Below are 18,064 nucleotides of genomic sequence, written 5' to 3'. Positions count from 1 at the left end.
GTGTCTGTTGGACGTGTATATAGGCAAGTGTTTGCTAACATGTCAGCCACGACAACTTAATAAGTTTATAATGTGGCAGAAGTTGTGTTTTCAGCTTGTTCTGCCGCCCCCAAGTCATTTCGATGAAAACAATGGGTACTATGGTAACCAATAACTCTTGTTATCTCCAAATGTCTGAATTGTCACAAATGAACAAATTGAGCCGAACAAGTATTTCAAACTTTCTTAAAAGCGCTTACTGGAGATGCACATTAAATCAGCATGGCGTCAGACTGGCCTCGATGGCTACTCTTCTGAAACTGGGAAAAGCTACAGAACTCCATGCCTAAGTCTTGTATTTGTCAGTGAAAGTTACCTTTTACGCCGAGACACAGGGAGAATCAGACAGAATTATTCATATAGAGGATTCTTCATGCTGGCAAGATCCCCTTTCAAAAACTTCAAGCCCCTTGTTTCACAGTGAAGTCAGAGACATCGTGTTGTACCAGTAGTTTCTGCTCCATACAGTCATATATCTGTCACAGGCAGACGACTGCAACTTGTAGTCAGCAGGGAAAACATCACATGAGCTGAAAGCAATACCGACATGCACACATTCACACAAACACAAGCCATTGTTTACAGTGCAGAATATCCCATGTCCTGAGGGATATAGGCTTCATTGTAATTCCCCCGATGAGACAGGAGGTCTGTAACTTAGTCTTGTTTGGCTACACCCGCCCCAACCCCCCACCTCTTGTCTCACTTCATTACATCCTGAGGCTCATTTTTGACATTCTTAACTCGCCTTAATGTTGTTTTGATGTAGTTATATGAACCACAAGTCTCTCGTGCTGGTTACGCTTGTTATGGGGTTGGGTGGGAGTTTGTGAAGACGTTGCTCTGAAACAACAGGACATTTTCTATTGTCGCTTCTATTGCGAATTGCCATACCTGCCACACGTGTGGCTTCGCTGCACTAGATCGCCGAAGACAAAGCAGGAGAGAGGTAGAGAAGATGACACATGACAAAGGTCATGAACCAGACAGTGCGATATGCCTCTTTCAGCAGGAAACCCAAGAAAGACAATTTCCCATGAGTTATCCCCGGCTGCTTCTGCATGTGCAGTGGTTGCGCCATGCAGAACATGACCTTTGGCCCCAAACATTTCCGGCCAGGTCTAGCCGCGTAACATTTAAATGGTATCTATTCTCATTAAGTGAGATGTACTTGTGGTGGGCATCATCCAGGAAGAGGTTTAATCCACACCCACGCAGCTGCATGCCAAGAATAGATGAGGACTAGACAGACGGCCGACTGGCGTGATAAATAGCCCTATAAATCTACCAAGCTGCCTACTGTCTTTGTGTGTGTGTGTGTGTGTGTGTGTGTGTGAGCGCATCATCCCCAGGATGCAAGTTAGTGGTCAAAACAGTGGTGGTTGCTAACTTACTATCTGTCTGCATTCCTGAGCCAGATGAAATAACATGACAACACAATACAAATACCAATGCAAACACATTCCATGCAACAGAGAATAACTGGGGTGGCAGCGGTGTCTCATTTACACCCGGCATGCATCTCTTTTTTTTTGTAGGGGAAGTATGATTTTAAGAGTATCATTCTGCCAAATAATAACAATATTGTATTTCTGCAGAGGTTCATGATGTTGTTGCTGAATACCAAGGACTCAAGTAGTTAACTGCCAGGGTGCCAAGATTTCTGGCTTTTAAAAAGCTCACTTTACATGCTGGGCTTGTATGAAAAGGACATTTCAGTTAAAAAGTTTTAGTCAATGACAAAAAGCACTTTGGCACTTTGATTACTACAGTCTGTAGTTCACTTCTACACTACAAATCTGCTGTAAATATCAATCTTACCCCTCTCTGTTATGAAGGCGTGACCTCGGTATGTTTCACTATCAGCTATCGGCTAATTACATTTTGCACCACAACTAAAGATACCAGTAAACTGTTACTACAGTTAGCTATCAGGATACATTTCTAATTGTGAGGAAATATAATTGCATGTAATTAATGGAGAATAGAGGGATAACTACTTCTTTAGATGGAACTTCAAGGGATAATTTGACATATGAAGCTCTCCATGAGGTCAACGGGTACAGCCGCTTCACTGTACGCATAACAAGCCAAGGAAATCGAAGAAGACGTAACAGCGAGTCTGGATTCAGTCCTCACTCAGTGTGAAAACCAGTAAACTAATGGACCTATCAATATTAAAGAGCGGATTCCATATTCAAATGTTTTAAACATGCCCACACAGCTACATTCTTTGTCAAAGCTCTTTCATAGTTTTCTGGAAAGACTTGTTCATGTCAACGTTACAGCTGGACTGCCTCAGGCATTTAATATACATATCATATGGTATTCCCTGTCCTCCAGCTCTGCTGGCGACATGGCCTGGTGATCCCAAGGACGCAATTCGGAAAGGTCACAGACAATGCCTGCCATTCAACCAGCTGTAACGCCTCGCCCTGTTCGCTCGTCTGTTTTGTCTTATTTTGCTCATGTTTTGTGTTGCACGTTTCCTGTTTTATTTTGTAGTACTCACCTCTCCTCTCGTTTCAGACACTTCACTTCCGGCCCTTGTGTGCTTCCCGCCTTCGCGATCACCTGCCCCGCCCTGATTAGTTTCACCTGGTCCTCATTAGTCAATCACCTGTGCTTGTATTTAACCTGCGTTCTCCCGTCCTTCTGTGCCAGTTCGACTTTGTCCTTTGTGCAAGCGTTCCGGGGGAGTTTCCTAGTGTGTTTTTGTATTCTGACTACCTGGTTTTTGCCGACAGACAGACAGACAGACAGACACGCAGCAGGTCAAACAGCCAGCCAGCCAGCCAGCATGTTAGCAAGTGACGGGTCTCATGTACATTCTGATCCAGAATGTACAAAGTCATGTGTGACCTGAATGGACAAATTTGAGTTGACTTGGGTGGTTTGATTGTGGCTTTGCTTGTACATGAATGACAAAAAGCCGTTGAGAGTTGTGAAATAGCCTGACACATCTGCAACTTTTCTAATGGTCATACCAATCATCCGTGTTGCACAATTTCACTTCCTTCCATGGTTTGGGACTCTTCCTTTTACAGTACTGTTTGTAGTTTATTAGTATTCGGATGTCTGCCATTCAGATGAGGGATTTCCTGTTGGTGAAGTTTTTTTCCTTTTTAGATTTCTCCCCCCCCCCCCCCAATCAAAGTGGCAACATGAGACCCATCACTTCCTGTATTCCCAGGTATTTCAAACAATAAAGTAGCACTCCAACCAAAAATCAATTTTCAGTATCAAACATTAACTCCTGTTGGCTTTGAAAGGTGGACTGGAGTTGCGGTCAGTTTGAATTTATATTGGTCCGATGCTGACGAGGTTTCACTTAAAACTACAGAGACTTCTCTAAACAGCGTAATCCACTTCACCTCTCTCTATTTCAATGAGTAAATAAATAAGTCAACACACTTATAGAAGCCAGACATAATGACATTTTTGTGAAATAATGACAAATGATTCAAGTCAGAATCTGAATATTATGACATCAAGCACTACAGGCGTTGGTTATTTCCATTCGTCACCTTTGCTGAATGCCGACCTCTGGGTTGGAGTTGGATGCATGTAAAAACTCACACAATTGAAATGGAGCTAGTGTCAGACACTCAGCAAGCAAAAAAAAAAACTGAACTCCATGTAACACCTACACGTAGCTGGTTATCAACCCCATCAGCCTGTCATGCAGGCAGACTGTAGATAGACAAGCACCCACCTACTCAGCCCACTCAGCCAGCCAGGAGTGCATCAAGACTGAAGCCATTGCCCTGGGCTGAGATGAGACGGAGGCTGGAATGCGCGTAGAGGCGAGAGTCAGGCCAGACTGCACCCGCTCTGCACAAGAATCCTTTATTCTGAGGCAGACATGAGAGGAGGGCACAGTAGTTATTAGGCCAGTGGAAGGAGGGGGTGAGGGGAGACTGATAACCAGCTGTCTGAAGAAAGCGAGTGAAGTTGCAGACATCAAAAACAGCGAGGGACATCTCTTAAGCAGGGTTTGGCTCAATATGTTTTTAGTTCAATTAAAATTCGGGAAATGGAAATTCAGAAACTAGACTGCTTTTACATACTTCTTTTTCATTTTCCAATCTATAAAAACATTACTAAAAGAGACCAGTTTCCCATTATGTTGTAATTTGCAGTTTTGAATTTAACAATTTAAATCAAGCAAATTGAAAGTGAACTGCCAACAGGGACCTGACACTTCACGTCTCTCTGAGTCAGATGCTCTCTCTCTCTCTCTCTCTCTCTGGCTCTCTCTTTCTCTCTCGCTGACTTACAGCCTCTCTTTCATGTGTGTCAGTGTGCAGGCATATATCTCAACTTTGAGGATGCTATCACAGGAATCCTTTCTGGCCCCCGGGCAGGATCTGACGGAGGAGCTGAAACGCAGACAGAACAGACTCGCCTATGACGGCGCGATGAACGAGCAGAGCTGATGGAGGGAGATGAAGCGAGTCGAGAAGTGATTCTGCCATGAAAAAAAGACGAGAATGGGAGCTGAGACGTCGAGGCCCAAGCTGGAGAGAGTTATTATCCCTGTCAGCACGACAGTTGAGTGCCGTCTGACTGTTGCATAGGAGACCAAAGAAGCAAAACGCAGCACTATTTAATTTGCTACATGTAGCATTGAACTTTCCGAGTTCACTTCGGATACCTTGGTTTTAATCACCATAAACAAATGAGACTGTGGTCCAAATAATGTCGTGGAATGCAGTATTGCTCATGTTTCTCAAAAATAGAACCATATTCTCTGAAACCCACTGCTTCTTATAAACAGGATGCCGGCACTTGGATCTATTTATGCGGAAAGTGCAGTACATCTGTTTCATGCATTCTCTTATGCATCTCTAGATGACTAAATGTAGCACCTTCAGTCAGAGGAGACGTTTTGGTAGTTTGATAGTCAGAGCTTTATCCCACAACCGCTGTCTCTTAAAGAAGTTTTGAGAATTACCTTATTCGCGTCCTTGCCGAGAGTTAGGTGAGAAGCTTGACACCAGTCTCGTGTTTGTGAGAGACTAGAAGCAGGAGAAACAACTAGCCTGGCTCTCTCCAAGGTTGGAAAATACACTTAATTCTCTCTGACTGTATAACAGAAGTGGACGTAGCCACCATGGTTTTAGTACAACAGAACGCCGCCATCCTGATTGACAGGTCGCCGTGGTAGCAACTTGTCGATCACAAGTTAGCCACACCCTAAAGCATGCCCTGCTGTATCGTCTATTTTACTCCAAATGGGACCATAATTTACTAAATGAACATCGCGCTGTATTGAAGAAGACTAGCGATTGAAACAATAAAGTCATTAGGAAAATGTTTACTGAGGTAATAAATCAAGGCAGAAGTAGGGTCATTTTCTCATAGACTTCTATACAATCTGACTTCTTTTTGCAACCAGTGGAGTCGCCCCCTGCTGGCCATTGGAAAGAATGCAGGTTTAAGGCACTTCGCATTGGCTTCACTTTTCAGACCCGGAGGTTGATGCTTGGTACCTCCTCAAAAGCTCACTAATCAACACGACAATCTTAGAGAGGAGAGGGATTTTATTATAGATACTATAATATAATATATCAAGATACTCAAAGACAGGATTAGAACTTGGAAAGAAAATGTATTTCCTATTTCAATGTGTCTTTAACTGGGAATTACATACTTTAAATATTTTGTGGCAAACAACACTCAGGCCCAGCTCTCCGGAAGTCCACAAATTGTTGTTTTTACATTTGCGCTTGTGTACAAACTTGATACATTTTGTGAATTAGTGAGCTTTACAGGTGCTGGAAGGCGTATTTGGCTTTTTCCAAACTTTTTGAACTGTGGACAGAGCCAGGCTAGCTGCTTCTTGTCCTTATGCTAAGGTTAACTCCCTCTTCCTGGCGGTATCGGGAGAAGTTAGTCTTCAGGGCCTTCTGCCAGAAAAGTTTTAGGAAGACGGGTGATGTAGTATAAATAGCAACAAAGACCATGCAGGGAGGAAGTTGTGAAGGATGAATGGGTCACACACAAGACTTTCACCCAGGAGATTGGGGTTTTTGTTCTGGATAAAACCAAGAGTCAAATTTGACTTACTTTTAGACTTACTTTATAAGTAAAGACTTACTTATTTTCAGTTTTCAGTTGCAGCTTGGTTGGGTTTAGGCACCAAACCTGCTTGGTTAGGTTAAGAGATTGTGGTCTGAGATGTGCCCTCCTGGCTCGACACCTATGCCTCCTGGTATGGATCTTCTTATCTAACTCTTGGTAATTATGTGACCAAGTGTATTTCCCAAAACAATTAAGTATTCCTTTAAATAAAAGCAGATCATCCCTTTTTTTTATGTGGAGCTGTAGTGCTTGTCTCGTGTCTTGTGTTTTTCAACCCAGCTGGAACTATTTATCCCGTTGAAGTGCCCCCGATCAAGAGTCCTTATCCCGAATGTCATTAGTGATCATTAATGTTTTTGTTAAGTCGGGATATAAATGATTTAGATACATTATTGCCAAATATCCAGTGTAAATAGGATTTTGTCCCCCCTAAAGACCAATTAGGGCAATGGGACTTGAGAATCCACCTGGTGCATAAAAGTTTCTCATGTTCTCACACACAGACACACACGTGCACTCAGGCGTCTTTCATTCCATTCTGGATTTAGCATCTGTTTGTTTTCTGCTTTGCGAGGTAGTAGACCTGCCTCACCATTCCTGCTCCAGCTGCCTGGAAAACATGACGGCATCTCCAGAGCCTCTCCAGGACCAGGGGCTCCCCTCCTGCTGTGTGGCGCGCTAACGCTGCCTCTCGCTGGACTTCGCCACCTCCAGATGTCCCTGGTCCTGATTGAGGCGGACTTTGTCCTACATAGTGTATGTCTGCAGGTGTGTGTGAGTTTGTTTGTGTGTGTGTGTGTGTGTGTGTGTGTGTGTGTGTGCCACCCAAACAGCTGTTAGACTGCAGCCAATCATGGGTAGAGAGCGTTTGACTAATCTTGTGTCCAGATGCTCGGCGTAGCTTTGTGAGTGTGTATGTGTGTGAGTGTGAGTGTGTTTTCTGCCATATGAGCTGAATAACTTGTTGCAGTAAACACACCTCATCACACACACCCTCACAACAAATGCATCCATGCATTTACAGACATTTTTTTTAAAAAGTAACCACAAACGGATGTAGTGGATAAGATGGGTTTTTTGTGTCTATGTATTACAGTATGGTTCCTTAAGTTGGCCAACTGCTGTTTGTATTTGCTGTGTAGCAAATACAAACAGCCATTTCAGTCCTATCGGCATTGAGCAAGTTACTTTGAAAATGTTATCAGTAACTCACTGAACTCCACCACTTATATTACTATAACCAATGAAAGAGTAATCACATTACGGACACCCAAGGGCCCCCAAAGTCCTAGGTTCACTGCACATCAGTATCGCTATTATTGGTTAGGACATTTGCACTGTTAAAGCACAGTGTTAACTAAGGCGGGTTCTGCGTTATTAGCTAATCTTGTGGTCATGTTTTACAGAGGGTCCCTGTGACAAATTCTACTTTTAAGACCTTTATTATTTTGAATTTTTTTGTGTATCATATATATATATAGATAGAGCAGGGACCCGCAAATTGCGCAAGGGCCCTGCCTTCCCCCTGAAGCGGAACTCTCCTTCTGGTCACGAAAAGAGAAAAAAAAACAAAGAAACACCGTGAGTGCACTTAAGTTGAAGTGCATCTCTTGATCTCTTACCAGCCACTTCCAGGGCTGTGTTCCGTGACTTTGTGCCTGACAAAAGTTCAATGCAACAAACTTTAGCCAGATCAAGCAACCCATTCCCATAACCCATTCAGAGGGTTATGGGGTACAAATACTGTATTTGCTGTTTATTTGATGATAGTGTTGCTGCTACAAGGTCCCACTTGAGTCTTATTTGTACATTATGTGTGCTTAAACTAATATTCACAATACATATAAGAATGTAAACAACCCAACCTACCAAACTGTTGAATTATCTAAGCATTATTGGGATTAGTAACTCCCATTCTGCATTTACTTCATTTCAAATTGTAATCCCTTATAATTTGTGACTGGGGAAAAAGTAATCACATTACTGTAATGTGGTACACAATACTGCGCATCAATACTCCTCTGTTGCATTGTGAAGACACAGAGTACATCTTCATAGCTTTCTCTCACGGCAGTCACATATACACACTCAGGCACACACACACACACACACACACACACACACACACAGCTACAGATACGCCCGCCATGTGTCCCTTGTGATGTTTTGCTCATTAACTTTATTACATCCCATAATTTTATGAGCTTTCTTGCCGGTTGTTATGATAATAGGTTTAAACATCAGCGTGAAACCAGACTCTAATGCACGCACACACACTCGCACGTACGGGGTTTTTTATTGTACAGGTGGGGGAACTACATATCATAATAACACACACGGATGCAGCAGGTTTGCATTAAAACTCACCGCCTCGTCCGAGCTCTCTTTGTAGTCTCAACCACTGCGAACAGTTGATGTAGTGCGTAACACGAGTTTGGAGACAGTAATATAAAATCAGGAGAAGATGATGACCAGGTAAGCCTCCCCATTACCGCTGTGCGATCTCCCGGTGGACTTGTGGATGTGTGAGCTGAATGTGGAGGGTTTGACAGCTCGTCGTTTTAGGCTGCAAATGTTCCCCACAGGGTGAAAGATGTTCTGAACAACTGGCTCATCTGGGAGACGGCGATGTGAGGGTATAATAATGGAAACGAAAGGCAATAGATTTTCCCCTCACAGTTTCACCAAAACCAATCTAATCTGTTTAATCGCACAGTCGTGTAATTATTATGAAAGTAGACGTTCGAAAAGACCTCATTGTATATTGGGCAATATTTTTTTTCCCATCACCAAAACACAGCAGCTTGACAGACACGAGAGTGGATTAATATTGAGAATTCGTCTCCTGCTATCGTGTCTGGTCTCTCCTGGGCCTGTGGAGGGTCAGGGGTTCATAACGCAAGGGGTTGTGGGAAGTGAGGGGAGCCTGCTCCTCTTTTGCATTCAGCTGCTGTGGAGACGAGGTCAGAGCTTTCTCCCAGGGAAAGGAGGCGGACCGACAACTGGACACTGACACACAAACACACGCACATGTACAGTATCTGTCTTCAGTTTTGACGGATTTTCACAAAATCTTTACAGATCTCTTCTTTTTTTTTCTATTTTATGTCTCCACACATCCACGGGCTGTTATTTCTTGCTATTTACACCATAATGTTGAGTAAGCATTGTCCTTGTGCGACGGTGACAGCTCGTAAAACGCGTCTGGTATTAGGAAGGGAAGCAAATGAGCAGTTAATTATGTGGCAGAGGCAATTTGAGTCAGAGATGATAACGCAATTTGTCACTCTGATTTGTGGACGTTTGTAGTTTTTTTTTAATAATGAAAAAAAAACTTGACGAGCGCCAAGGATCAGCCATTATTTACCACATGATGTGCTCTGTCGACACCCACCTGTCCATGTGTTCTAAGGCACTCGTGCGCCCGCATCTGTACACGTTAATTCATGTATTCTTTGCATGTTTGTGTGTCCAGGTGGAATTTGCGTGCACATCCAGGCGTCGTTTGATTCCAGCTGGGCTTCCTGGGCAGCTGAGTGGGCTGAGACATCTCTACGCGAGGTCAAGCAGGTTAATCTAGAATTTTACACAGGTACATGCTGGGTAAAGGTTTCAGTTCCCTTTGGCTAAATTACCGTAATTACATAAAACAGTGGCAATTGGCCTTAATTCATCTGAGGAATGACATAGAAACACCAAGACCAAGTCTGATTGCTCGAACACATCGGTCATCCAGCCCAGTAAGATGATTTATTTGATGTGATAAACCCCATTATCAGCGGTGTTGGGTGTAAAAACCTTGGAAGTGATTTCACACTTTTAAGTTTGTCACGGGTGTGTGTCGTGGTAATATTCTCGCCTGCCATTTTGAAGGACTGGCTTTGACTTCTGGCGAAAGAAAAACCTTTTCAAGCTCCACCACATTAAAGCAGGAGAGTCGGGTCTGCAAGATAGATAAGGACGGCTTATGTCTGGGTTTCGTGTGCTGGTGGTGGAGACCTGCTCTAGGACCCTTGATGGATGAACAACGCCGTCCGGCCCGTCTTTCCCAGAGAGAAGGAGAGAGAAGGAGAGCTCACAGCTGAACAAAGAAAAGAGAGAAACTGTATCTGCCGGAAATTCAGGGGAAAAAAGTACAACCTTGAAGAAACTGTGAAATTTGTCCTTAAGATTTGAGGCATATTCCAGATGATGGTCAATCTGCTTGACATAAACCTCTCTATAGCACCCTCAGTGACGTGGGAGGGGGTCACTGAGGGACCCAAAACTCGCCTGTTTGGGGCCTGGTTTGCTTCCAAGATGGCTGTCACTCTCCCTTTCAGGCACCCAACTTGGTTTTGTTGGGTTTGATTGCGCTTAGTTTGTCCTTTTGTTTCATGCCACATAACAAAGTATTATAACAAGTATTTTGCTATGCTGTAGCTATGACCAACACACCGGCTCCCACCGGCATTTTCCAAGCATCGGGAGCATCGTGGCGCTGACCAACACACTGGCAATCACACCAGTAAGCCTGCGCTGCAGCAGCATATCAACGGCCTGTGCTGCGGCGCCAAAGCTAGCACCAAAACACACAATAGCCTACCGAGCTCTATTACAGCTCCAGATGTTACTCCAACATTACGTCACCGTGAAACAATAAAAGTGAAGGAGGGAAGGGGGGGCATACATTCTCTTTGTCTTAGTATGGTTTCATGCTGTTTTTTCTATTAGTGCGCTTAAATGGTTTTATTGAATTAATGGACGCTCATCTGCTGTATTCTTATTTTTTCTTTGCTGCATCCCATTATCTGCTGCCTCAGACCTCCGGCACTCATTAAAGTTTCATCTAATCTAATCAGCTAATCCATATAAATTATGTTACTCCTAAAGAAAAGTCAAATAAAAGAACATTGGAGTCCTTTGGAGTTTTTAGCACATTTGCTCCTGTCTACATCTATTTTACATTTCTCCAAAGTGCTTTTTAATGCATGCTGTGGGTAAAGAAAGTTGCCGTCTCTAGAGCCACACCGCTAGCGTGGCTAAAAATGCAACAGCAGTGTCTAGCCGTGTTTCCATTGAATTGTCAAGCAACCTTTTTGAGAACTGAAATGTCGCAACAACAAAAAAAGAAATGCGAATAAGGTGCGTTTCCATCAACTGCTTTACACATGGCCGTAATCCGCCAGTTAACAGAAGAAGAAGTAGAGGATGCAAACATCTAACCCGTCTACAGGACCATTTTCTATCGGGCAAGTTTGAGTTGTTCTTTCATGTCAGCCAGTATTGGCCATGTCTCACGCTGTCCAGAGAAGAACGCAAATGAACGTGGAACGGCTTGGCGAAAAACAGCTGATCAGTCATGCGAGTTAAACGTTTGCTACGTCAGAACTTATTCGGGGGAGGCGTTTTCATATCCCGTTTAGCTCGTCAAGTCTTTTCCAACAAAGGCAAAAAACCACCTCAAGCGAGTGTCGTGTTTTTGTGCAACCGAGGACGTTTTTTTTCTCACATATTGCGGTTTCCATACAGCTTCTCTGATGCAATATTTCAAAATGTGCATCAAAGTCTTCTTACTAGACATAACGTCCTGGTTTCTCTGGACCTCGTCATTTTCGTTGGAATGATAACAAACTAAATGTAAAATCTATATTAAACCCCAGCCGTTTACATTTCAATCCCTGCCTTGTTTCTATACAGCACTCAGGATGCCCAACAGGTGTATTCAGCTGGTTCAACTTCACCACATTCAGACATTTGGAGCTGAGTCATTAGCTGTAGCTGCTAGTGATTTCCTCTGACTTCCTCTGTGTGTGTGTGTGTGTGTGTGTGTGTGTGTGTGTTGTGGGGCTAAAACTGAGTTAATTTTCTACCCAGAGAAACGAGATGACTGCAAGTAATTACGGTGCTCCACAGGGCGTACCTGGTGATAACTGTAGCAGATAGATTTAACAAGCAATGATCCTGGCCAGACTCCGTGTTCATGTACACACACATACACACACACACACACACACGCGCAGAGCAGGAAAGCATTAAAAGCATGTAAACACAGCGCAAAGCAGGCCAACATGCTCAAACACCGTGTACACACACAGCACGCACCATTAAAGTTGTTTGTTTACAAAGCGCGCAGAGGTATGTCCGACTTTAAAAAGTAAACTTAATAGGTGACAGCGCATCTAAAAGTAGGTCATTATGCAGTCGGAAAGTTTGGGCACTGTTTGTGCATCCTTCCTACTCCACTATTATAACAGGCCTGACTCTAGATGTTGATAGTTACCAATTATTCTAAGAACACAGTGCAAATAGTACTTTTCTCAGATAAGCTAAACTCTGTGGCAACCCTTGAGGACAGGTAACGGCCATTCGAGCATTTTAGCATCTACTGGGGAACATGACGGTGTGGAATAAGGGGGTAACAATTTGGGATTTTAGAACATAGAACGTGCTGTAGTTATCTTTTAACTGCTGGGTACCAATTCTATCACTATTACGGGATACAGTACGACCATAAAACTGAGCAAAAAATCTGGACGTTTCAGGGAGAATGGAGCGATCATTTCATAAATCAGATGTGATTTTAGTTCCAAATGACCTTGTTACCAACAAACAGGCAAACTGCACCGTTCATCGAAGAGACAGCTTTGCTATTCTCGGGTTTGTGGCCACAAGCGGAGCAAAGAACTGTGGCTTTTTCTCCGCTTTTTTGTCAAATTCCTGCATTCGACTTGTATTGTGTTTGGGACTTACTGATCACACGGATGGACTTGGAGAAGTGGATTACGCTGCAGGAGTGGTTTGAGAATATTGACATTGATTCGTGAGTCTGCATTATTGTTGGAATCTATTGTTGTTTGTAGCCACTAGCTGTGGCTTTTGAGCTACAGACTTTTCAGAGCCACCTTTCAGGCCAACAGGCGGACAACATTAGACAATCGAAACAGGTTTTCAGTGGAGTAATGAGACTAGGACAGGTGGAACATCCGACCGAGCCGCTCAGAGAATCATCAAAGGCAGAGTTGAAGAATGAGGGAAGTCACATCCTGTGTTCTTCTTATTCAACAAATCCCATTAAAACACCAAAACCAGCAATGAAATGATTGTTGTATTGTCTGCGTCATCAAATCACCGTATAACTTATTCCACAGCTTATTTTGAGTCAGTCCCACATACACTTTGCTGCTGCAGTAAATGCTCACCAGTGCATACTGATCTGTAAACATATGTACTTAGACTGACTAAAGCAACTTCTTAGTCTTTTTATGAAGTTATTTATTTGTGACGTGTTTTATTTATGTCTTCAAATCCTTTAATATAGGACCATTGTTATCTGTACTGAATTCCAACTATCCATCCCATAGTAGGCGAGATATTTCACTCTGGACCGATGTGTCAGACGGACAGAAACTGTCTTTCTATTGAAAGCTTGGCTCCTCCATTAATTGATTGTGAGGACTACATTTTGGTGGTGTCAATTCTGGCCAATTACGCCTGCGACGGGATGTGAGTAGGTGTCATTTCATTTTCGGTCACAAAAACATCTCATTAAAAGTCTGCCGTCGGTCTCTGTTCTGTAATTTTGGTGTTTGGATAACATCCATCACCAAAAAAAAAAAAAAAAAAAAAAAGCCTCGGTGGTGCCGTGAACAATGGATTTCCTCTCAGTGTGATGACACCATTGCCTCGTCGATTTCTTACGGGCTCCACAAGCTGCTTCTTGCTGACTTCCTCCCTGCTCATGTGGCTTCCTGGCAGCCAGCCAGACCCCCTCTCTCCCCATCTCCCACGGCCCATAAAGCCGCTCCGCTGCTCCCGTCCCGTGTGAGACAGGAAGCAAGGCCCTATGGACAGTGACCTCACCGCAGGAAGAGAGTAGAGGGTGTGTGCACCGTATACGCATGTGATTCTCTCTTCTCTTCAGATAGTCCAGCAAAGCAACGCACTGCACCAGTCGCTGTATACACAGCTTACAAAAAAAAACAGACAAACACTACTTTCAATATTTTCAGAGCAATTTTTAATGTGTACATGTCCAGCATGGCTTGTTAACACACTCAACTAGAGGTGAACACACAACAACACAAATGTATAAAATCTTACATTTTCTACAGAATAAAACCCACTAACAACCAATCAAAAAACACTAATTGGAATGTTATTAACAAAAAAAAAAAAATGTCATATCAAGTTCTGAGAGAACAAAAAGAAAAATGCACAAAATAAAATCAAAATAAGACAAATTATCAGAGACAAATAATAATCATCTGTTTTGATTTCCTTCCACCTCATCCCAGTCAGGGATTATGGTAAGGTTTTTTTTTTTTCAGAAAGTCAGTGAACCGTGGTATTGAAGAGAGAAGTTCAATAGGGCCTAGGGTGAGATGTCAAGCTCCACTGTCGATGGCCAGTGCAGAATTGACTGAATGCATCAAAATCTACTCTCTACTGAAGCTGCAGTGAGCGGATGAAAACAGTTTTCAGTTTGGCCCGTCTGAGGCACGGTGGGAGCTGCTCCGCCGAAAGTCTTTTTCACGTTTCATCCCGCGGCGGGTAGGCGAGTTGGCCGAGTGGCGATTTGCAACGAGTGGTTTCAGAGTGGACAGGCTCGAAGGGCGAGGTGAGATGCACTCTGGGAAAAGAGAAAAGCATCTTGACAACCCACGATCCTTTTGGGTTTTCGAGCCATCACAAGCCACGAAGTTGACCCCGAGTGAAGCTAAAAACAGATCACAGTCTTACTGTGTGTCACATTGGACAGATTCTTTTTTCTTTTTTTATTGATCTGTTTTTTTTCACAGGGGCTGATGCAATGACTTTTAGAAGCTTTGTGGTTATTAGGAAGTGACCGCAGGAAGCTGAAACATCAAAAGTGCACATAGTGGAGACACAGCTAGGAGAATACTTGCCTTCTCAATGATTGTGGAGATTTTAACAGAGATGTTCATTCAAATAAGTCAAACAAAAAAAAAAAGAGAAAGGTATAAAGCCTGCGCTCAGAACCAAAACAGCAGGGCTGTGAATGAGGAGCGCTCGACATGCAGTGTTTACAGAAACATCCTGAGAGAGATGAAAGCTCAGACAAGCTCAGCGATGTCCTAACCTTACCTAAACTTTGCATCAAGGGCCTGCACTTCAAAAAAAACGAACGAGGCGTCAACATAAAAGAAGCTCAGCCTTTGCGGCTTGAAATCTGAATGTGACATCCTGCTGCCTAGTCGGCGTTCACCGAGCTCAAAACCTGACAGGTACAGTGTTTGTTAAGCGAAGCCTTCTACAGTGTTAAATGTCGCTGAGCAAGGCGGTGGATCTCAAAAACAGGCTCTGCCGTGTGAGGCTGGACCTTGGCCTGGACTGGTTTCCTTACAGGGCGGGTGGGGGAGCAGGAAGGAGGGGAGGAAGGTGAGGTTGGAGAAGACAATAATGTGTTTGTGTGTGTGTGTGTGTGTGTGTATTAGGGAGAGAGAAAATAGGGGGAGGAGAAAGAGAGTGAGAGAGAGAGAGAGAGAGAGAGAAGGCCATTGTTGTTATTATGATCCCCTCGGGCTTAGAGGGCCGGGCTGAGCGTGAGGAGGGGTGGGGATGGAGGGAGGGAGGGAGGGAGAGACAGAGAGAGAGGGTGGGAGATTTACAGTCAGAAAACAGGCCTCGCTTATGGAGAGCAGAGCTGATTAACTGAAACACCTCGGCACAAACAAACGCAAACGCGCATCCATCAGCCTTGGCAGATTTCTCTCTCTAACCTTTCCGTATTCCGCTCGGTGAACAGGCGTCACCTTACGGAGAGTCCCTCGAACTGCCCAATCCACCCCAAACTGTTCTCCAACTTTGAAGCGGCTCGCTCAGCTCTGAGGCGGTTAACTCCCTGCGGGGACCTCTGTGCGGAGGTTGCAGAGGAGAAAAGGAGGGTTGATTTAAAAAAAACTAAAACACAACGTTGTGTCTAGTGCAATGAGTCGGCATTTTCTGAGCCGGTCCAGACACTGGGCTGTTTAAGCAGCTCATTGATGTGCCTGTAGGACCAGTGGAGGAGCAAGACAGGAGAGGGGAGAGGGGAGAGAGGGGGGGTGGGGGTGCTTTTAACGCTGATTAGCTTCGCCCCCCCCACCCCCACCCCCTCAATCCTGATGGTGCGGAGGTGAGCGATGGACACAGGACACCGTTTCCTGGCAACCGCCATCGACTGGCCACAGATCAATCTCCAGACTTCTGGTGACGGCCTGATTATGCACTTCCTTTTCCTCCTTTCAGTACAAGTGTCACATGCACAACTTCACCCCGGGCGCCTTTGCGCCTGTGTCTCACCTCAACCTGTCTTCGCCTAGCCGAAGGAGCGAACGCAACGGCGGTGTTACATGTCTTCGTCGTCCGTCAACAAAACGGAACGTCTGACTGGCACAGAAGAAAGACAGGTGAAGCGGAGCTGCCACTGCTTGTGAGGCACAACTGGAATCAACGCGCAGGCCTTAAAACACGTCAGGGGGGTTACATTCGAAAACTACAAGCAAAGCACTTGCATTCCTAAAAAAAAAAAAGAAAGAAAGAAAAGGGTCTGTCACCTATTGTAAGCTAAAGTTTCCTCTTTGGCGAGCACTGTTGTTGAGCTAGTGCAAGAATTTGGGTCACAAGAGCTGTTGGCAGTGGGATAGAAGCATCAAAGTCCACCCCCCCCTCTTCTCACCCCTCCTTATTCCTGAGATCCAAACTTTGCATGCTGAGACGAGGTCAGCCCCCCCCACCCCCCCGACTTCCCTTGTCTCAGCTACAGAAAATTCAGTCTCTCCTCACACTCCCCTTTCACATCTGTGTAACCTGAGCCGGGTGAGCTGAGCCCCCTCTGGTCAGACCGGCAGCTTACTTGTTAATGGTACCTCAGATAAGCCTTCCTCCCATTCATATTGGAAGTCACAGTCTAAAGTCCTCCACTCTCTCTAATTTTAGCCTGGTTTTTAGACTCAAAGCCTTAGTTTTATTTAAAAAAAAAAAAAAAGAAAGAAAAGAAACTACACTTTTTGAATATCTTGAAATAGGGCTGCTCATTCCGCAAGTATATGGGTGATGTCACCTGACCCAAGAAATTCTAGAAGTTGTATTCACATTAAGAGAAATGATCTTGTCCTTGATGAATACTGTTCGTCTTCTTTTAAAAGGACAGCACCATTCGTTTTGCACTATTTTAACAATGTAGTGACCAACCACTTTGCAAACCACGCGGACATTTTTTTCTGTTCCCACACTCGCCTTCGTCCCGTCTCTGTTCTTGCGAGATGAAAAGAAGAGGAGAGTGTTCTGGTTCTGGGAGTTCAAGGTTTAGTTTAAGGGTCACAGGGGTTAACAGCATTTGCACACACCTGCTGTTTTTTTAATGAAGAGGATTAGTGTGTGTTCACATGAGCCTGCACTGCCTGAGCCCACCCCGGCGCTTACAGCTACACTATATTTACAACAGGTCATCAGTGAAGTTCCTTAAATTGTCCTTTCAACAACAAAAAAAAAAAAAAAAAAACCCACTAGCAGTAAAAAGTCCATTACAAACTGCACGGCACATTAGCTGCACCCTGCGACTGCTGTGCTGCATTTGTGGTCTTACATCCTGTTCTGAAGTGGCTTTGCTTTGTTTCTCCCTTGTTTTATGTCACACACACACACACAGATGCAATGAATGCTCCCTCTCTTGTGTTATTTCACAGTGAGCTGACTTTTTAAATGAACCATTAGCCTGTCTCCTTTGTAGCACAAAGAAAAGGTCTTTTTGTTGACAGGAAGGGGGATGGGGTCTCTGAGAATTAGCCACATAAATGAAAGTTAAGGGAAGAGGTCCCCCCTTTAAAGTCTGTTTACCCTTTCAGCCAAAGAGGTCTTTAAATGGTTTCCAAATAAGGGAAAGAAAGAAGGTAGACAGGTCGTCCAACTATGTGAGCACAGCAAGAAGAAGGAAAACAAGGCAGTAGTAGTCTGA

The sequence above is a fragment of the Enoplosus armatus genome, chromosome 1, assembly GCF_043641665.1.
Source record: "Enoplosus armatus isolate fEnoArm2 chromosome 1, fEnoArm2.hap1, whole genome shotgun sequence".
Lineage (NCBI taxonomy): Eukaryota > Metazoa > Chordata > Actinopteri > Centrarchiformes > Enoplosidae > Enoplosus > Enoplosus armatus.
The sequence above is the reverse complement of the archived record's forward strand: the minus strand, read 5'-3'. Positions refer to the sequence as shown.